The sequence below is a fragment of the Siniperca chuatsi genome, linkage group LG10 (genome assembly GCF_020085105.1).
Source record: "Siniperca chuatsi isolate FFG_IHB_CAS linkage group LG10, ASM2008510v1, whole genome shotgun sequence".
Classification (NCBI taxonomy): domain Eukaryota; kingdom Metazoa; phylum Chordata; class Actinopteri; order Centrarchiformes; family Sinipercidae; genus Siniperca; species Siniperca chuatsi.
Window position 1 is genome coordinate 19578584 of NC_058051.1, and position 22858 is coordinate 19601441.

At 42.1% G+C, this 22858-nt stretch overlaps 1 long non-coding RNA gene across 2 annotated transcripts; it reads left to right on the plus strand.

The window, feature by feature from the left end:
* The first annotated feature begins 5653 nt into the window (after positions 1–5653).
* On the plus strand, positions 5654–21216 carry LOC122883295. Of its 2 annotated transcripts, XR_006379596.1 has the most exons (5): positions 5654–5981; positions 11993–12137; positions 12601–12790; positions 16648–16902; positions 17041–21216. It is a non-coding gene; the product is annotated as an uncharacterized LOC122883295 (long non-coding RNA). The 2 variants fall into 2 exon arrangements; XR_006379597.1 differs by lacking the exons at positions 16648–16902; positions 17041–21216 and adding an exon at positions 13079–13251 and having other exon boundaries at positions 12601–12887.
* The last annotated feature ends 1642 nt before the right edge of the window (positions 21217–22858 follow it).

Sequence of the window (22858 nt, forward strand, 5' to 3'; positions counted from 1 at the left end):
CTCCAGTGGGGTGTGAGTGAAAGTGAAAAATTACTAAAAAGCCAAAGTATTGGGACTGGGAAATGACATCACTGTTTTCCAGTGAATGATGTGGCTTAAGCTACAGCATTCTTGTTTATGTCCACCACAGGCTAACAAGCGTTTCAGACTGAGCACAGATTGCAATCAAAGTCCTTAGCGCTCATAATCTGGGGATGTTAACCTTAGATCTGCACTTTCAAACAAACAGAGACATATGGTGTAATTACAGGCAGACATACACAAATACCAAGGCTGCATGCATGCCACTGCTGCCACATTGACACCATGAATCATAGAATTTTTAAACTGGCATTAATATGACAAATCCTGTTCACATTTCTCAAGAAGGCATTGCAATTTTAGACACTATGATAAAAATTGCTAATGTATGAAGTCATTGTACAGCATTTCCTGACTCTGGTCCTTGGAGGTGGATGTATTTCTGTCCTCTTATTCAAACAGCACCACTCAGCACAAACCAAAAACTAAAATAGGGCTTCCTGTGTCACGCCCAATCACTTCCTGGTGCCAATCACCATGCTGCGACAGACCTACCCGAGAGGAGAGGTTTCAGGCTACATTTCAAGATTTATGAAGAACACAATCTGCGTACTATAAATACTGATGTACTGGAATGAAAATTGAATCTCAAAGACTGTTATGTGACTTTGATTACAGCCCCGCTAACTTGCAACACATTCAGATGGGACTTTTCAAGCACTCAGGACAGAGATTCCCGCTCTGGCGCCAACGACTCCTTCTTCTACTTCCTCTACCTAAACCCAATAGGAGTCTAATTGCTCCATCTGTTTCCCTTCACAATTGAACCGTAATTAGGAGGTTTCACAGCATGGGGGTCAAACAGCAGAGCTACCGTCCAAACAGAAACAATATTAGACACACTAATGACTGTAGACAGAACAGGACACGAGTCAGGCCTGCAGTACAGAGAGCTGCAAAAGAGCAGTTCTCCATAAATGTTGATAGAAATGTCTGCAGTCATACGCTAATGTTTAAATTTTTGTTGTTGGAATAAGTCCAATATAAGCCTCATCCATGGATACTAAAACCACTTGTAGATTCCATCTGGTGTAAGGAAAACATTCACCTCCACCTTTCACTGGTCTTCCACTTCTCTTTCATCAGAACCCCTCCTATTTCTCCTGACTTCCTGATCTGGCGTCTTCAAAGTCCTCAAAGGACTACGCTGCAGCATGCACCTGTGCCAATAAACATTAATGCATAACATCAGCACATATGTACATGCATGCCAGCATGTATGCATGCACACTCATACACAGATAAGAACTTACTCACTTAATTCAGGGTGAAATAGTAGGCCAAAAGTGCTTTTTTTGTTGTTTATGTTTTAAGTGTAAAAATTGAGATTACAAGTACAGTGAAAACAGAGGAACTAACTTTCCATATGGACACACAAACTGCCTCTGTCTAGACCAGTATCAATGCCTGAGTGTGTGGGAGCATTGACAACCAAAGTGGGAACTATTGGAGTCTGAATTGGTAGAGAGATGGGGTGCAGAAGCAAATTCTTTCTATTACCAGGCTGCCCTTTCCACTCACTATCCCCACAACAAACACAAAATAGCAACAAAATGCTCTTTTAATGGGGCTTTGACCTTCCCAGTGGGAAAGTGCTTCTGAATGCCAGTGTTAGAATAGGGGGATGAGTGTGTATGGACTGAGAGTGGACTGGGATCAGTGATGCACATCGAGCTATTGGACCCAAACCCGTCAACCCTTCAACTGCTCAGTCCTATCACTCTCCAAAGCCTCTCGTCCCCTCCCACCACCATCTCTGTCTATGACATTCTTTCACCTTCCACCCCACTCCTTGCCTCTCTTTCTATACCTCTTTCATTCATGCTTTCCCTTTCTCCTCCGCTCTGGATCATGAAGTAAAGAGAGGGGCTGATTTCAGTTCATTGATAGAGGAATGCCATTAGTGGCCTGTTCCTCTAATTTAAGCGTTGAGTATGGTATCTTTCTCATACTAAAACCCAACCTGAGATATGTAACTTAGCCATAATTTTGCACAGATCCTTCAGCAGAGGTCAACTCTTTTTACAAGTCAAAGATGTCTGCAACAGCTATGGTTATGTTAAGTTCAAATATTATATCCTTTTGTTAAGAGACTTCAGCACTGACCTGTGATTCCTTTCTGTCCTTTAGACAGAAGCTGTGGCAGCAAGTTCGAAGGGTTACAGGACATACCTGAGGCATTACTGGCATTACCTCTATATGGGGGATTACTTTTGTGTGTGTTTGTGTGTGTGCCCGTGCACTTGTGTGTGCACAAAAGCACGTTTATGCACACATACGCACTACCTTGCATGCTGATATTAGTGTTCTGGCATTTCACTCCAAATGATGGTAACCATTCAGTAAGCACTGCGAGCCAACACTTGGAGCTCCTGGGTCACAAAAAAACCCATAATGCACCTAAATTAGACAAAGCACAATGCAGCTTCTGTTGTTACAGTGAAACTCGCCCCTCTCTGTCCCCAACACACATCTGCAAAATCATTAACAGATGTCTAAAGAGCCTCCTTCAGCCAGCGTATCGCAAACACACACTTTCTACCTCACTATATTATTCCATTCTCTCAGTCACCATGTCTGGCTCCGTTCCTTTGCATTTCCTCAATTCCATCTCCACTGCTCACGTGCTGAGGCACTCAGGCCACAAACATTCCAACAAAACCATGATCACCAGAAACACATCTCTATCACGTTTTGTGTCTTTTGCTGAAGCGGCCTATGCTTTCTTGTGGCATGATTAATCCCGCACTACATGCTGAAGTTGTCGCAAGACCACTTCATAGAATTACTCTGTGTCACTTCTATTTGTCTTTTTACTCCATCAATACCTAATTTCTACTTTGTGATAAAATACAGAAAGATATATTTAAAAATTCTATTCAAACGTATTTTTGTTGTCTTTCCATTGTGTCTGTGAAACACATTGAGTCTTTCGGAGTTCATTAAGCCACACACCTTTAGAGGGAAATGGCCAGCAAGGGAGCCCTGCTTCCTTCACCACAGCCAGTACGCCCTTCATCAGCTGTACTCAATAATTATCACCTCATAATTACTGGTCCAGGTTTTCATGATTCAAACAGAAAGTGTAAAATGTGTGCCAGGGTAAGGGCTTGCCAGGCAGTTAAGTTGAGGGAGGCAGAATTCAGTGGGGTGAAGGAAAACCTGGATAGAGTCTGCTGTGAGACACAACGCACTCAGGAATTTACAGTTGGTCTCATAAAGCCAATGAAAAGCAGAGCTCTAAAACAGCAGGCATAGTCATCTGAAGGAAAACACTGGGAGGAAGAAAGAGAATAGCCAGTTAAAAGTTCTGAATGGACGACAGCAGAGAGACAGAGAAACAGAGAGAGACAGAACATAACACAATGTTATGCTTAATAATGAAGTATTACTCGGTTAACACCTGTAGATTTGTCCTTGCTAATAATTAACTACAGCATGAAAAGTAATACATGCAAACTGACTGGCGCTGTTCTTAAACACACCACTACTTGGCTGCAGGATCAGAGCAGCTGGGTCTAATTAAATGCTGTGTGGTTTTCAGAGTAAAGTGATAATATCTATTAGGGCTTACAGGATTAGGCTCGCTTACAGGCGAACACTGGAATGTAGAGTGAGTGTGGTTACTCTCGTCAATCAGTGCAAATCCACAAGGCATTAGTCTGCTCAAAGATCCAGAGGTTAGTGAACCAGTGTTGCTGGTCAAGGCTGGAACACAGTGGCCCTGTTTGGGCCAAAACTAATGGAGTCCTGCCACAGACCATCTCATGACCAGGATTTGGCTTGGTTACACTGGCACTGGATTAGTTGTGTGTGTGTGTGTGTGTGTGTGTGTGTGTGTGTGTGTGTAGGAGAAAGTGAAAGAGAGAACAAGGCAAAGCCATGGACTATTAACCACCATAGCAGACGTGCTGGTGCCTGTGGAACCACACATTCACCCCTGTGTGACTGTGTTACATTGTGTTTCTGTACATTTGTGTGTAATTGTGTACACGGGAGTCCTGAGAGGGTATAAACGGGCAAAAAGTAGAGACATGAGCTCCCAAAGCTCTCAGAAATGCAGTAAATGAAGGGGAAAGGGTGAACGAAACCCAACATGGGCAAGAAAATCAAATGGTTTGGAGCCAAATGATCCTGAATGAATATGTAAACAAAGCTAAGTTGGATTTCCATCAGACATCTGAATGAACTCCAGGTTGCTGCTGGTGCTGGCCTCTCACTTGATGTTCCAATGTTAAATTAGCACACTAACGGCTGAGGCAGGGGACACGAGGAGATGGAATGAAGGAGAAAGATAGAAAGAAAGGGGCTCATTACATCCCCATGTGCTAATTTACCATTAGCACATGGGGTCAACATTCAGACCCCAGCTGTTAAGCTTTCTTACAGGGCAGTACACAACAAAGGCAGGAGTCTGCTAGTCTGCACAAGGAGGCCCCTAGCCATGCCAAACACACACATCTATGCCCTCTGCCCATGTGTGACCACCAAGAACAAACCAGGGCAAGTGTGCAGACCTCTTGACTCATGATTGGATAGTGTGTACAAGATGATTGTGTGTTGGTGGAGAGATAATTAGGGGCATTCAGCAGCAACGGCAACATAAATGATGGGAACATTCTGTCTACAGCTCTCGTTCTGATGTGCTCATCAACAGTTCATTGCAGTTTTTTCAAAGCAGCATAAACTGCAATGACATCAGAGAGATCAAGCAGGTAAGGTGGTTTAAATATTGTTCAGCTTTGATGATCATTGGATGATAGGAAAGCTTGCAAAGAAACCCCAGTGAAATCATTGGATAATAATTGAGAGGTGGAGCCTCAGCTTGATGACAAAATAGAATAATAATTCTCTTCTCTTCTCTTCCTTGCTTGAACTTGTGCTACAAGCTGTATTAATAGCATTAGGTAGTTGTCATGGTACAGCTACCACTCCTAGTGTCGCTGTCTATTTGTCCCGTTGGTTCCCCTCCTGTGTTTGTCTGTGTGTCTCCAGTGAACCTCCAATCAGAAATTGACACACCTGCTGCATTCTACCAAATTGACTTTTTGGTGGGATTCAGTCTATAAAAATGTATTTTTATTGATTTATTCTTCCCCCCCACACACACACACACCAACACCCCCCTCACCACCACCAGAGGTGCATTAATAATGCATTAATAATCAGGTAATCAGTCACTCTCACAACATTTTCATCTATTAATTACTGAATACTGTATATCTGATAAATAATTCAATTTCTGAGAATGTATTAAGTGATTCATTGACAAGCAGGGGTGAGCATCCCTTGTGCTCATGATTGTCATTGATTTAGGCTTCAACTGCAAAACAAGTTTTAAAGTCCATCACTGTTGCAGCCCATGAGAGAATTGAGAACTCTCGTCTTCCTTGATTTATTTCAAAACTACTCGTGTACCACATGACGGATAGTGCGTGAGCATTGCATAACAGCCCTGTCATGTCTGCCATTTACGTAACCAATGTTTGAAAGTCCAAAAGTGATGACTTGAACAGATAGATAAAGCTAGCAATGTTTGAAAAGGGCTATCCAATTCCAAACTCCAGTTCAACACTTTCTTTATATTAACACAACCCACACACAGATGGTTAACTAGGGAGTGCTACATCTCAGCTCAAAGGTTTTGGAAGCCATCAGTGTCGATAGATGACATTTTTTTTTCATGCCGCATGCTTCTCAGATTTGGACTGGTGTGTTACTGCTGAAAGCCTTTTCCTGTTTTTGACTCTCAGATCCACAGCCACGCTGTGATCACACTGCACATTGAGGAAACCATATCTACTGAGGATACATAGCCTGGATGCCAAAACCTGCTCTCAGTCTAAACATTCTCATACTGGATATCAAGGAGGACACTTCTCTCAACTCCTAATGGCCAGGTATGAGGTTTAACAGTCAAATCAGTGATACATCCAAACCACTCACTTACTGGAGGAAGTAGTTATAGAAAGTCAAGGATTTGAGAAAAGCTCTGTTTTATGTCCAAGTATGAAACAACAATTGGAGCGATGGCTGGGAACTTGGAGAGATTTCTGTGGGGTTTGAGGTGGAAAACTCCTTGTCTTGATGGGCTGTTGATGATGGTGAGTGGGTTGCTGTAATCCGGGTGGTCAAGGATCCCAGCTGTCCCAGTTCCCTAAACCATGCCAGCTGGACGCAGCGAGGCCCTGGGAGCTGCTGGGATCACAGGGACACGATCCAGAGAGACAGGGGAACAGATTTCCTGGTATAATTGGTAGAATTGGTAGCAGAAGAGAAATAGTTCAGAACATCCACAGTATTAGTGACATCTTTGATAGCGGCGACTAAAGACATAGCCAGTGGTAACCGAAGACTTTGGCACTGTTTTCATGTGTGGAACAAAAACAAAGGGAGACGATGCAGTGTGAGATGAATGAGAAAAGGATATGAAGCTCAATGGAATCCATGGAGAATATGGACCGAATTGGCTCAAGAGTGACAGCCTTTATGATACTTAATTGCTCTCACTTTGGATTCTAACCCACAGTGCAGCTTCACTATCTATGGATGCCTCTCCAGATTACTTCAATTATAGCAGATTGTCCCATCTGGCGCCTCCAAAGGCCCCCAAAGCCATTGACTGTCTGTCATGGAATGCATGCTTGTGTGTACAGTGAGTGTGTTTTTTTGCACGAGTCATGTTCATGCATACCATTGTGTGTTTGTCAGGTTTTACATATCTAATGAGTGCTGTCTATCTGTTTCACATCTCTCTTTTGCTTCTCTGTTCTCAACATGTGTGATTGTGCGCTGTAATATGCTCACGTGTACCTCCACAATTGCTAAATGTTTGTCTAATAGAGTAATTGGAGTATTATCTCTGCTGATGCTGAATTGTCCATTTAAGCCAAGAACAGGAGCTTAAGTCATCAGCCATCATACTGCCTCAAAGAAGACTGAGCTGCTCCAGGAGACACCAGATGCCATATCTTCATTTTTAAATTTAGTTTGTTCGTCATTTGAGACATCTGGAGGGAGTGAGACGCATTTTCCAAATTAGAGGACCATAGACGATATATTCACTCATTGTCTCCTTTCATCGTATTTAAAGTCCTCTCCTCCCCTCCTCTCTCCTCTTCTTGAAACAAAACTTTACGTAATCATAATGCATTGCAGTATTCTTCCAGAGGGTTTACATGGTCTCCAGAAAAGCCATCATGGTCAAACGAGGACACAAAGCCAAGACAATAGTTTGGATACAGTTATCTGGTTAGCCCTGCCTTTGCTCTCTGCCTTGTGTCAGGTTGACAGACAACCCGAAAGCTGTGTAGATAAATCCCCACCAACAAATATTCACATCTGCAGACCAGAGATACATACAAGTAAACACAGAAAAAATATCAGGGAGAAAGGCAGGGTGACACGTTTACATTTCCTAATGTAATAATAGGGGTACAGACCGAAAGTGAAAGTGAGAACATGTGACAACTGTATCTTGTGGATCCTGCAGGGTTTCATTATGGCAGTCTTGCATCATATGCTGGAAATAAACATGGCTAAAAAACTTTGAATTGCAATCAACCATAAATCATCCCATTGCGCAAAGCTCAGAGCATCAACATTGTGGTTGATTAGACACAGACACAGTAGTCAATTACTTTTTCAAACAAAATAACACAATGTAAAGACAGGATTTTGCAAATCTCATCGGTGGTGACGACAAAAGGAGTGAACATTTTTGCTTTTAGCATATTATCTTTAAATCACACAGACAAACACATGCTCATTTTCATACATTTGTCTTTATCATATCCACTTGTAGACATGTGAAAGCTGTGTCAGTAAATAGAGCCCTACTTGTAACCTACGATCGGGGTGATATGTTTGTGTGTGTGTATGAACTCCACTGAGGCCTTGATGGTGTGGCGCTGTATCAGTCTATCTCTTGGATGAAAAAGCTTATTTTCCTCATCTCAATAGCCCCTTTTATACAGCTTGTTCAAGGTGGGAATGTTGTGCTGTTATTCCGCGCCGCTCTGTATAAAACGCACGAACACAGAATGGGGGGGCATTGTTGTTCCATCGTTAAGCCAGTAGCGGAGGTAGTAACAGAGCCGAATCGACGTCTGTGTAAATTGGGGGAGCCAACAGGACGGGATACACTAGACTCTGACGCTGTTGTGTTACAAGTCATGCCTCTTTTGCTTCCAGAATGTCGGCATGCTATCTAAAATCACACACTGGGGCAGCATTATGCCGCTGTTGTTTGGTTCAGTGTAAAAAAGCGAAGCCGGCGTAATGACGTGTCTTCTTTACGGCAATATTGTGGGATCTCTGTTTTAAAAGGGTTAATGTCTCAAGGGGCCTCCCAACTTTATCACTTCCAGGCAGTTAGCTGGCCACCCGTGTGTGTTTGCATACTCACATGCAAATTTGTGGGGGTACAGCATGTAAAAACACAACAGAGTTTAATGAGAGCAGCAAAGAGACATAGACATCTGCGATCCCATGACTGAAACACGAGGGTACGTTGAGTCCTGCACAATTTGACCTTTTCTTCTCTTAAGCAAACACTCAGTGGAAACTCCTCAACACAGTGGAAATAAAATACAAACACATACGCACGCACGTGGAGTATCGAGTGGAAAGTCCTAGTGTCTCCCAGTTTGGGAGAGCTGAGTAATCAAGCCTCAGAATCAGGAGCAGTGTTACAAGTCTGCATCCTTACTGATAAGTCAGAGCCCTTCTCCTATCATGCTCTGACCTTGTGGTTCATAAGGAGCATCAGTAATTTTGTGAAGCGTTTTTGCAGCTTTTCAAAAAAAAAAAACTTTCCTAAAATAACAGAATTTTTTCCCAAAATTGTTGAAGTGAGATTGAACCGTTGGTATAAATACTGTGTAAATACTGGCTTGTTTGGGGATGGTACGAAAGCCCCAAGTATTTTGTCTCAAATATAAATTAATCAAGGTGAAGCAGAAGCTTTTCCGAAAACATCCTGAAACATTTCAATTTACATCATTTAGCTGTGTATAATACCCACTGATTAGGTTTGACATCACAATACAAACAGATGCTGCACTTGAAAGCATCGGAGGGACAGAGAATAATGAGATCTGGGTCTTATTAAAATGCCAGAAACTGATACAGACATCACATTGGACTGTAGCACTGATGTGTCGGGTTAGAAAAGAAACAGCACAATGTAATTATCAGTCCACATTGTCTTCTTCATGAAAATGAATCATACAGCTTCTAATCAGAATTTGAAGGGCACTTTTGCTTTATTTGCTCTCATGAGATTGGATATGTGTACAAACAGACCCCCATTTATAGCTCTAAGAAAAAGACCAGAAAACAGAGTCATACAGTCCAGTGCACTGGTATGCAGACACACACATGCACCCACACATGCACAAACGCAAACAGGCACCTTAGTGAAAGTGTATGGCTGCAGCCACTACAGTGTGTTTGTTTTTGTGCGTATGGCCAATTCTCATGGGCAGACTTTCAAAGCCGTTTCTAATCCATTTGATTAGCTGAACCCAAGAACCTGGGCTGCAGACAAAGAGCTCTTTCACACATGCAGCCGCTGCTTACAGCTACATGTGATCTCAGGAATCTGTATATCACAAAACATTCTTCTGCATTCTACCTTCCTTCTGTCCTTCTTGCTGTTTGTGTTTCCCTCTCTTGCCTCCACTGGTAAGGCCACTGAAGTTTTTCTTACTTGATATGATGTATCAGTGTCAATCATCATGTTTTTTCATTCCTAAATTTCTGCTAAATTATTACCTATTCCTCTACAGAAACATGACTCTACAAGAATTAAACGGGTAGTGACACATGTAAAAGAGGTGGACAAAATAACAGAACTTATAATGTAAAGCAATGAACCACACCACAAACAGCCTCAAATATTTCCATAGAGTTCAATGGACTCTCTCATTAGGCGTCCTTAAGTAAGGACTTATTGCAGGATTAGTTATTTAAAGGGATTCTCCAGCAATTCAGTATTTACTCCCATAAAGTTTGGTGACTCACGAGACAGATTTTTAAAAGAATGGTCAAAATCAACACAGCAGAGGATGAGGTATCCTGACTTTTAGTCCCTATGGGTCAAGCTCCAAAAATATTGGATCCTTCACTTCCCATTGCAACTTGATAGCACCTTTTGTTAGTAACTCAGGCTTTCTGTTAAAACTTTTTAGTCACCAAGCCCATGCTGAAATAAACCATATATTTCGCTTATCCCCACTTTGTTACTGTTGCTACGCCTGTCAAGCTTTCCATTCTCGCACTACACATATGCACTTTACAATAGGTGGGTTTCCATCCACCCGTTTTTATACACATTTTCTCCAAGACCAGCTCCCATACAGATGTGGAAAAGTACACAATGGATGTGCCAGTTTTGAAGCAGGCTTTTTCTAACATAACTGGTAATTCCCACAAATAACAGTTAGCTAATGATATGCATTTTGGTCTTGGAACTAATGCTATGTTAGCCTTATTTATCATTATTAACTATGACAGTGTTAGCTTACCACCTAGCTTACTGCAAGTAGTAAGCCAGTTAGCCAAACATGTTAATGTTTGCAGCTTATGTTAGACGCACTCCTTATATTACAACAGCCCCACGCACACCACTTCCAAATCCAAAGCTTGACGGGCCTGCTGTGCCTGGTTAAGGATGCTAGGGTTTGATTCGACAGTCACTGTGCAGGGGAAGGGTTTAGCACACAGTCAATTGAAAGCTCCCTCCAACCACGGAGTGCCTCTTTAAGTGCATTTTTCGGCACAGGTGTTTATATGACAGAAAAATCTACAGCTGATTGGTATGAGAAGTTACTAATTTAGCTTAATGCAGCAAATATGTTAATTTTGGTCTCATCCTTTATTATTGTTGAAATTAAAAAGCTTACTATAACAGTATGGAATAAGTGTATTGCTGCTTGAATTCCTATAAACTTACGTCTCAAAGCCACCCAAAATGTTTGAGAATGTGGCCATAAACAAATCTGTTTTAGATATGAAATAGAGGCAGCAGAAATGCATTCCTCTTCGTTACTTTTATGTCAGCATGTTAATAGCAGCTCCCATGTGTTGCCATCTCTGGTCCTGAAGCTGATTTGGGGAAAGTAATGGAAGGACCATCTGGTTTGACGAGGGCCTCTGACATCAAATGTCGTCTGTTAAAAGACCACAAGAGATCCCAGGGAGGACCGACAAGGTCACACTCACGTGAATACCACCATTCAGTCGAAGCCTAAACACATGATTCATTGAGTGAAGTATGCATTGTTGTTAAACGGTGGTGATCAGAAAACCTCAGAGGAACCTTAAACCCTAGTGTGAATAGTTGTGAGCAAGTGTTCTTCTGGATCAAAGTTTTAACAAGTCCCCTAAGTTCTCTACTCATCTTTTCTCAGTTCCATCAAATACTTCAACTTTTAGATTACAAACATGAAAAACGTCAGGAAATAGTGAACATCTTGTATTTTGTTTTCATGGCTTCCTTCTGGAGCCAATAGGCACATTTTATTCTTCCTGTCTTGTGTGAAAGTATTTACTGGGTCTGAAGAAAATGGGCAAATACGGATGCTTTTTGGGGCAATGATTATTAGTTTTGACACCATGTACCCCCTTCTTCCACACACACATATGCACAGATATGCACACACATGCACGTGCACACAACTCCCTTTTCTGCTGGAAAAATTTGTCAGATGAACACTTTCCTATGACTGCTGTAATAAATAAAACAACAGCTTGTCAAAACATTTAATAAAATGTGCATTAGCTATCCCCAAAAGACCAATTTAAAGGTGTGTTCCACTATTTAATTGATTGTTCCAGACAAAAGCACTTGGGACAAAGACTGACTGAAAGCCTGCCTGCCTGTGTGTGTGTGTGTGTGTGTGTGCAGGTTGTGCAGCATATGCAGGAGTTTTATGCGACACAGAGGAGAGGCAGATCTGGGGAGAGAGTGACGGTGTGACGGGACTCTGGAAGCAGGCGGTCTCCTGTCTCTTGGGTCCGTTTCTGTTCTGCTTGCTGGAGATGCTGTGGCAGTAAGAGTTAATGAAATGTTTTCCTAAGGACAATGATAGCAAGCCCTAAAACATTACTACCTTCACTTTCTGTATAGGCAGAGCCAATACAAAACACAAAAGCAATGCATTCACACACACAATCAAAGATGTGTATATACATGTGCCTATCTGTGTGGTAATATCCTTGACAGATTGTTATCTCAAAATACACTGTAGTTAAATAAACACAATGTGCACACTTTTTTCTTTGTTCATGAAAGATGTTTGGCATTGAAATGTATACAATAATGACTGCTGCTTATCTGCAATATTGTGCTTTGTGTTTAATTTGTACTGAGCTGAAACAGATAAACCATAAAAGTCTTACAGTGTGACAGACCAGCAGAGCTATCCAGGTTTGGCGGGTACCCTCAGTTCTCTTTCTTTCTTTCCTCTCTCTCTCTCTCTCTCTCTCTCTCTCTCTCTCGTCCTGTGCTCCTAGCCAGCTGTGAGTCTGTCCAGCCAGTCAGCATGAGACATCTGGGATGCATTGGACCCGTGAGAGAGGAGAGAGGGGGGCAGCTGGAACCTATCAGAGCCCAGGAGATCAGCAGATCTGTTCTGTGTGTATGGGATCTGACCTGTCCTGAGCCCTAAACTCATCCACTGTCCCACATAGGGATGATGACAAGGTGAGAAGAAGGGGTGGTGATGATACTGTGTTTAGAAACTGATCGAATGTTCACTTGTGTGTTTTAGGTTTCCATGGATTGGAAGTAGAGTTTTTAGGTAAGGGTCCAAGACATGAGTTGTATGTTTGCTTGGGATAATGCAAGTTTGAGCTTCAGTTATGTTGTCTTTTATTGAGTCTTTAAAAAGGAACACTGCACTATACTATACTGTGTCAAACACTACATTATTTTTTGTAGAGCCATTAAAATGACTCTCCTTTCTTAACCCCTTTTTTGATTGTTGTGCAGCATCCTAGGGTGGGGTAGGTATTTGTTCTGTTTTGTATATTGTTTGTATTTTTGTTATAAATGATCACAAAAATTAAATTTAAAAAATGCATGACCAGTTAATTCCAAGTGTATAATTAAACCCATTCACCAAAAATCTACTACTTGTTCTACTTGTTAAAGAAGTATCATTTTCTTGATACAAGTGCAGCAATCGGTGGCAGAGCGGCTACAGCTCCTGCCTCCCAATAAGGAGATCGTGGGTTCGTGGGTTCGATTCCTGGACCGGACCAACATCACACAATCTCTCTGGGTGGAGTCTGCATGTCCTCCCCGTGTTACCGTGGGTTCTCTCCGGGTTCTCCGGCTTCCTCCCACCGTCCAAAGACATGCATGTGTAGGTTAATTGATAACTCTAAAATTGCCCGTATTGAATGAATGTGTGAGTGAATGGTTGTCTGTCCTTGTCTGTGTCTGTGTTCGCCCTGCGACGAGTTGGCCACTGTCCAGGGTGTGCCCTGCCTAAGGCCCGAAGTCACTGGGATAGGCTCCAGTCACCCGCGACCCCCTAACGGGGACCAAGCGGTAGAAAATGGATGGATGGATGAAGTGCAGCAATCTGTCTTATTCTGTCCTGTGTCAATATAGTAAACTCATTTCTAGAAAACCTCTAATACAAATGAAAATGCAGTGTAAACTAGATTTATTTCGTCTAAAAGGCAGATTTGTCCATGCTTGAGAAAATGATAAAGCTGATTGTGAGATGAAAAATTGTGTGAAAACAGATTGGTCTGCAGTGCAGTGCTTTGCTTGACTAAAAACAAATAGTGGAGAGAGACAGACTAATTTCACCCTTCAGTAGAAATAAGAAGTTTGACTTTCTTAATGCCGCAGAACATCGGATCACTTATTAACCAGACAAGGGTATTTAGTAGATTATGTTTTAAAGGCTTGGTCTTCCGAAAGTTAATTGTAATTTGTTTGTATGAACTACAGTCTGAAGAGCAGCCACTGAACACTTGAATTCCTTCAGACAGTAGCTCAAGGATACTAGATTATGGAATCAAACATTGGGACTCAGCCAATGAATGAGTCCAATCCCACTTTTCAGCAGCTTTCCCCTCCTCCTTCACCCAAACAGAGTCAACATCTGTGGACAGGTTAAACCAGGTGTGGCCTGTCCTGGGCCTGGGAAGCCCGGGGTTAGATTTGGAGCTTAATGCAGGGGGACAGATGTGTTTATTGGGGGGCGCTGATACTAATATGGCCTGACACCTGGAGCCTACGGTGATGATGGGGATATTTGGACATGCCAGTACCCTGTAATCCCTTTATGCTTGGCCTTTTCAGATGGGAAGTGAAATGAGTAAAAAACTGTCAGAAAATCATCTGACAAACATTTTTAAATCTCTGCCCTCTGGCAGCGTTTTGCTATGAAACTCCAAACACACCTGCCCCAAGGCACCTGGCACCTGCACTGGCTAAGACATCAGAATGACACCAAATGTCAATGTGGGTCATTGGAAAGACATGTCAGTGAACATTAAAGTAATTTCAAATGATATTGACTGTGGTCATAATTTGATTAGTGTTTTTGGACATGCAGAGAATATTTCCTTGCTCTGGCACACAGTGACGCCCCCAGAAAGTGTGACGTAGTGACGGTCGGTCAAAAGCGGGTAGCTTGCTATGCATTTGTTATGCATTTGTTATTTTCTTTCACATGAACTATTATGAAAATGATACAATATTGTAATATTTAAATGACTAGTACCTAATGTAAAAATCAGATAGAAGCATGTTATGTATACAGTACTGATTACTCTGAAGCATATTATGCATATGCGACTGGCGAGGGGGGCCAGTGGGGGGGCCAGCGGTGAGACCAGTGATTTTATCAGAGGGGGCGCCCCTGCTGGCACATAAAAGAAATTCCAAGCCAGCATGTCCCACTGTGAAAAGCAGAGGAAAACAACAAGCTGGAGTTCACATGGACAATACTCATCTTTAGGGGTTTGAGCTGTGGGCAGTCAGAGATTGTGGTGTTGCATTTCAGTGTTTTTAAGAGAACAATATTCATCATCTCTGCCAGAAATCAGGATCCACCCAGGGATAATGGAGAAAAAACACAATGATTCTCAAGTACGCAGTCTCCTACACAGACACATTTACACAGACAATCCTCCCTCACCATCTTCAACACATACATACACACACAGAGCTGAACCCAGCTTCATGATGTTTGATACATCTTTTTTGCTGTTGTATGAAATATAATATGTTCTCACAAATCCCAACTGTAAAAATCCTTGCTGGTACACTAGTGATGTGTGAAATATGACACAGCAATTCCAGGCAAAGGTGTCCAAGCTCAACTCTGTGACCTTTCACAACCAACGATCCACACTCTGAATTTACAGCTAGATTAGTGTTCCGGATTTCATCCCTCCCATTGCATTTTCTCTCATGTCTGGCCAGCAAACCACATACTGCTTCCATATGCTCGATAAATGCCCTGAGCTATTGGTAACATGGGCTAAAATCAAGCTGCAGATGACATACTGTTTGCACTACAGGCTACTACCTACAGAGCCTACTCTATGTCGCAACATTACAAGAGCAAATCTGTTACATACAATTTGTTCATGGCTGCTAATGTAGTTGTTTCCTGATTAGTAACATGTAGAGAGCACAGACTCACAATTAGAATAACGCACCAGCACCTTTTTTCCCAGAAGACAGAGGAAACAGTTGTGTTTGTACATTTTTGGGTGACCCTGTGTTGCTCTGTTACTCCCTGTGGTTCCCAGACTGCTTTGTGCTCCAACCCATCTTCCAGTTTTCTTTTTCCCCCGGTCACAGTACATTCATTTATTATGTCATCCTCAAATTGCAGTTTTTGTTTTAGCATGCTTTCCAAATAATCAAAAATCATTCAGGCAAGATGCTGTCCAATAGAGTGACTCATTGTTTTCGAGTGTAAACAGCACACTAGAAGTCTGTATTAATCATTTGTGACAATGACAAAGCTGAGGCAATGCACTCTCTTTGTATGTTTATAGTGTTGCTGAAGGAGGCTTTTGTATGCGTAAGTGTCATAACAAGACCACCCAACACAATGTTAGCGCCACTGAGAAAGCCTGAGTTAACAGACAGAGATCAAATACTCAGTTTGGATGTAAGAGGGGACAGACACAAATGCTTGAAATAGAGGTGAAATTACAGTATAGTTCATGTCAAGAAATCAGTATATTCTTGGTGTTTGTTTTGACTTTCTACTTACCTGTACTTACTTGATCAAAACTGTTGTAGAAATATTTCTGCAGTGATGGCGCCCCCCACATTGGTGTTCTCAGAATCAGAAATACTTTATTGATCCTCAAGGGGAAACTCTTTTGTTCTAGCAGCTCACTATCACATCAGTGAACATGGGAATAGAAGTACTAAGCAAAAATATAATTCACTATAATATGCCAGGGGGGCATCAATCGTGGTTGCAACTGACAGTGCTGATACTGTTATTTGATTGGTGTAATACCAATGTGGGCGGGCACTAAAAGTAGTTTGTTATGTCACTTTAATTCCAACAGACACACAGGCCGTTAACTGGGTGAGGAGTGTTAGCTGTCCTACATTACACTCCCTATAACTCAGTGACACCGTATGGAGTGCTGAGGTTACAGGACTACTTGTTGCTGTGAATTTTGACCAAGCCCCCAGGAACGGAGCTGGGCTGTGAAGCAATTTTGGCATAGTGGCAGCATGGGGTATTGCACGTGATGCACACTGTGATAAAAAGCATTTTTCTCATGCGCAAAAATTGGAAGAGGAGCAGCTGTAAAATGGTGAATAAAGTTTTTTGAGCATTACAAACACCAAAATGAAATTTTTATCATCATAATTTGATCCATACAGTCTAATAACATTTGGAAAGTCTAGCGGAGCTGTGTGATTTAATTATTTTATCTCATTCGTGTGTGCAGAGAGCCATCAGGAAGTCAGCAGGCTCGGCCAGCGGAAGTCTCCCTTACGCATGTTCTCAACCGCCTTGGCTGGAGAAGGAAGTGTGCATGCTCTATGGGCCCAAAAACCTTCCTCTACGAGGAAGCCTGTGGAGGCTTTTTTGGCACCTCTTTTGAAAAATGTGAAAATATGCACAATAGCTGCAGCATCATTTTAGTTTGTTTTCATGCACAAAAAATTAGGAGAATTCACATTTAATTTAGAATTTAACATGAGAGAGGGATATAAACTGTACAGTCATCCTGTCACTTAGAGACGATCTGATTCCTGCAGCTCCGGAGCCGCTGTGAGAAGCCTGGGAATCCTGGAATTCCAGAATTCCAAATTGGTTCCCTTTCCTTCCAGGAAATATCTCCACTTCATTGTTTTTCTACTTGCCCTTTTTGAAACCGTCCAGTTCAGCACTGCCCTAATATCAAAGTCACAGGTGGAGACCTGTCCTGCAGAGGGGCTGTTAGATTCACTGTCACACAGCTCACTGACTCACAAACAACTCGTGACCCATGCAGCTATATTTTTTTCACCTGCCAGATACTCCTTTCTTCATCAATGCAACCATACACATGCAAAGTTAATTTTTGTAATTATTCACTAATGCAAATTGACAAGTTGGATTCCCCCCAAAACAGAGTTGACCTCTTAAGACACCAGAGCCCCCAATCTGTGTTTTGGACCACCAAGGTCCTGTCGCCAATTTGACCTTTGACATAATTGTTGACTGTTAGTTTAGCCAGTGCTCTCTCTCTGCATCTGTCTGCATTATGTCCTTCTCACTCAACATGCTCCAAGAATCTTTTATCCTTTCTTTCCTTCTTCACCTTCAGTGCTACATCGCCTTTCTATTATGTCTTTCTTTTGTATTTCTTCTTTTGACCTTCATTTTGCAGCTTTCATCTTTTCTCTCTTTTTTCCATCTCTGTTCATCTCTTTTCTCCATCTATTATTAAAAAGGCCATCCAACATCCAATGTAATAACCTCTGTTGTGTTCTCCACAGCTCCTGCAGTTACTATGGTCAGTGACCGCCTGGGTCAGCACAGCTCTTTGCCATCTCTTCTTGAGGCCTGAGGTTCAGCTGATACATCAATATGGGGTCAAGGAAATATCAAAATAATGATCCAGTATTCCTGCCTCTATGTGGCCTCTTACCATGTGGAATTCCTAATTGTCCAAGCAGCTATTCCCAAGATCTCAATGCGATTAGAAAGAGCTTCAGCGTGTGTGTGCGAGAGGGAGGGAGACTGTATGTGTACTTGCGAGTAGATCGAGAGGCTGCAGAGTCGTAGTCACTAGAGTAGCATAATAGAGGTCTTACAGAGTGCACACACACAGTAAATCTTGTGTCACAATGGAGGGTGAGAGTACATTTGCAAGGTTATATGAAAAACATTGGCCAAACATCTGGTTAGTCGCTGCAATAAGGTGAGGGTGTGTTTCATTGTTGTGCTGTGTTTCAGTGATGTGGATTCAGATATACGGGCAACAAATAACAGTAACTGGGGCCTTTATTCTTGGTTGAGCCCCAGTTCATCATGGTTAGTATGACAGAAATGGCTGACCTTTGTGTGACGAAAGGATCAGTCATAGACCTGTGTTCTTAAAAGGGTGTGAGGGCAATGCTGACTCCTTGTGAGAACCTTATTCTGGCAGCCTATATTTCACAATGGGGCTCTGTTTAGGATGACATCAGAGGCTGGTTGCACAAAGACAGACTCTGAGCATGGATTAGATAAAAAAAAAAAAACGTTATGTAGAATTGCATAAATAAATCCACCGTTTTGCCATGTGTATTTGAAAGAGAAAACAAAAGACAAAAGCACTGTAACTTTATGGGGACATGAGATGTCACCTTATGTAATGAAGAGAATCAGACTTTCTGACAAACATTATGATCTCAGATCATGATGTAGTCCAGAACCTGCTGGTAAGTTTTTGTAACACAGAGATTGTGGGTTCAAATGCTGTACTGGAATTTTTTTGTCCAAAAACAGCTTTTTCTGTATTAGAACCAAACCAAGAAAAAAGAAACGTCCACGTAAAGTACTGCATTTATAAACTGATTCATTTTGAACATTTAATTTATTTATCAATTTACTTGTATACAGAATTAGTCAGCAGTGACAAAAGATAACCACTTATACTGTTTAAAACATAATTACAGCTAACCCTTTCTCCCTCTTTAACCCTTTCTCAATACACTGTTCTGGTTAAGATGCCAAAGGGAGGCTTATAGTAAATGCATTTAAAGTAGAATGTACACCGGAAGTATCAAAAGATTGTCAGTAAATTAATTTGCACTTGCATCCATTCAGTTTTACCACAATTTAAATTGGTCAACCCAAACTGACACACTGTTAGGTTAAGTGCATTTCACATTGAAATCAAACAATTTGGCGCACACAAGTCTGAGTGACACATTGTCAGTGATAGCCAAACAGAAAAAACTCAGATCTATTGACACAGCTGGCTGTTTATGAGGGCAACAGAGAAGCAAACTGAACAGATAAACAGAGCTACTCGAGGTCTAAGATACAGGCTGGCTCTGTGGCCTGCTGGTCAAACAAAAGCCAGATGCTATCCTGGCTTCCTAGATTATTTCCCATATTATTTATTAACCTCACTCATGGTCCATGCCAAGGATATCAAGAAATTTTACTTTCCACCAGTGTGTTGCATCCAGTTCATCATAAGCCAGACGACATTTTAGCCAACCCATCGTTTTAGGGTTTTGAACCTCCGGACCTATCTGATGGAGATGGAAGCCCATTGAAACACATCCCACCTATCAATGATGGGTCCAAATGGTCCTAGAAAACAGTCAAGCACCATTTCGCCTCTGTAATGCCCCAACATGTGCTGTTCAGAGTGACTTCAGCTTTGCTTGCAACTCCAAGGACATCATTGTCCTGTTGCTGCTGATGTAACAGCAGCCGCTGGCCAGGCTGTTATATAAGCTCTGGAGGCACATGAAAAAGCCAAATTGCAAATGAAAATCAGCGAAAATCTCTCTGGTCACTTCTAGAGAACCACACAACTCCTCCTAACACAGGCTACTGGCCAACCACATCATCACAGCTCTGCACTGTTATGATCCTTCTCTCTATCCCTCTCTCCCTCTCACTCAATATGACTGCCATATGGAGGAACCGCAAATCAACAGCTGAGGGGATGTGTGCTTGTGTAAATTTAACATATTAATATGTGTGATATCTGCTGAATAGATGTGTGTCTGCCACATGTATGTAAAGTGTTGCATAGGTTTAGAGCTTGAATGACGGTCTTTTGATTTCTTATTCCTTTGCAAATGAAAAAAATACAGTCATTAACATACCATGACACAAACAATAGTGACACTTTAAAAGTTGCATTGTTGAAATTCTCCCTCAATTGTTGAGTGCTATGTGATGAAAACAACACTCCCAAATCGAAGTCAGCGCCCCTGTGGGCTAAGCTGATGACACAGAACAATAAGTTAAGTGATTCTGATCATAAAAATGAAAGCCATCTCTCCTGGAGACCAGCCAAGAATTCCAAACATGTTCGATCCAGTGAGTTAGGGCGCCCAGTGTCATGCACTCATTCAACCCTCTTTCTTTTCAAACTGTGAAAACTTTAGAATTTATTTTATCTGGATTACAGAGACACTTAAATCAATGAGCCATGTCATTAGCAACACCTGGTGCAATATCTGTATCGACAGGCACTAAAAATAGTTTGTTATACCACTTAAATTACTACAGCCGAACGGGCAGTTTGTCAGGGAGTCTACACAATCACCACCGTCTCCGCCCACCACAGTCATTAGGTCCCAATCACCCGACTACTGATTACACTCACCTGTCAGCAACCACCCGCCAGCACTATAAAGCAGCACTGCTCCCGTTCACTTATTGTCTGGTCTCAATCCTACTATGTTGATATACCCGACTCACTTACATGTCCCTTGGATTCCCCTCGGCCCTCGCTTGCAATCGTCTCCTGGCTCCAGCTCCACGCCATACCCCGGAAAAGAAAAGGATTTCAATACTCAGATGAAACTTTAACAAAGACTTTCCATCATCCCGTTCCCTTACCTGCATTCTCCTTCATCTGTGTTGGTCGCCTGCTGTTGTCAATAAACCTGCCATAGTATCTGCACTTTCTCTGTGTCCTGTGTGTACCAGCTGACACAAGTAACCAGAGTGTCCCCTGTTGTTTCCTATCTGTGATTTTAGCACTCCTTTTGTTACTCTGTGACTCCAAACATTACCCATTCAATCAACAGAGTCACCACATGTGGACCCACTGAAGAGCTAGACCACCCCCTTTCTATAATGCAAGACGAACACAACACTGTGTGCAGGATCACTGCCAATGACTCAGCAGGTGTTTAAAATATTATGCACGAAAAGTAACATCTAGTATGAATACATGCAAATATTAGTAAGCTAGGCTAACTAGCTTCCACTTTCTGAGTGGAATGCAAACTTACTGTAACAGCAGGTCCTGAGTGTTTGAATGTAGAAAAGGAACAGACAGCTTAAATCAATATGGCTAATTAGTGAAATCCACATTAGTGGACTTCTTTTTCAAAAGATCCCTGCCTTAATTGCCTTCAAGATTACAGATACAAACAAAAACTAAGTGTTGTTTGGCACAAAGTCAAATAAACTGTTGGAGAAAGTCGTAGGTTGCATTTTTACATGTTTGCTAATGAGCACATTGCTCCCTCCAGGTTGGGAGTGACTTGCTGCCCCAAGAGAAGGAGTTCAAGTATTTCGGGCTCTTGTTTACAAGGCAGGGTAAAAAGGAGCATGAGATTGACAGGCAGATTCAAAGAGTTTCCCCTCGGGGATCAATAAAGTATTTCTGAGATTGGTGTACAGGCATTGTACCGGGCCGTTGTGGTGAAGAGGGAGCTGAGCCGGAAGACAAAACTTTCGATTTACCAGTCAATTTACGTTCCAACTCTCACCTTTGGTCATGAGCTTTGGGTAGTGACCAAAAGAATGAGATCGAAGATACAAGTTTCCTCCCTAGAGTGGCTGGGCACACCCTTAGAGATAGGGTAAGGCGCTCAGACATCTGGAAGGAGCTCAGAGTAGAGCCGCTGGTCCTTTGCATCAAAAGGAGCCAGTTGAGGTGGTTCGGGCATCTGATTAGGGTGCCTTTCTTTGGAGGCTTTCCGGGCACATTCAACTGGTAGGAGACCCCAGGGTAGACCCAGAACACGCTGGAGAGGTTATATATCTCATCTGGCTCGAGAATGCCTCGGGATCCCCCAGGAGGAACTGGAAAATGTTGCTGGGGAGAGGGAAGATTACCTTTCTTAGCCTCCATGACCCAGCCCCAGATAAGCAGCAGAAAATGGATGGATGGATGGATGGATGGATGAATGGATAACAAGCAAATTACTTGTTAGCTTGTGAGCACACCCACAGCAACATGCAAGAAGTGGCTTTCAGTTGGGTTTCACCATTAGACACTGTTTGAGTTCAACTTTATGATTTGCTGAACAAGTTGGTTTGTGTCTGTTTCATCACCCAAGCATGCTCAACTTAAAACAGCAATACTACAACTTTCCTTCCCATAGTAAAACCATTACCTCTCTTAACAGCTAGGGATGGTCTCATTAATATAATTTAATATAACTTTCATAAACTTGATTTACAAGATAGTTTGAATGCACATATAACATTCTTCTGATCAGAACCAAACTACTGAATGCACTGCGTGAAAGTCAAGCGTGGTAAACAACATAATCAGTGATGAAATCTCATGCAGTGCTGTTGGATGAGTT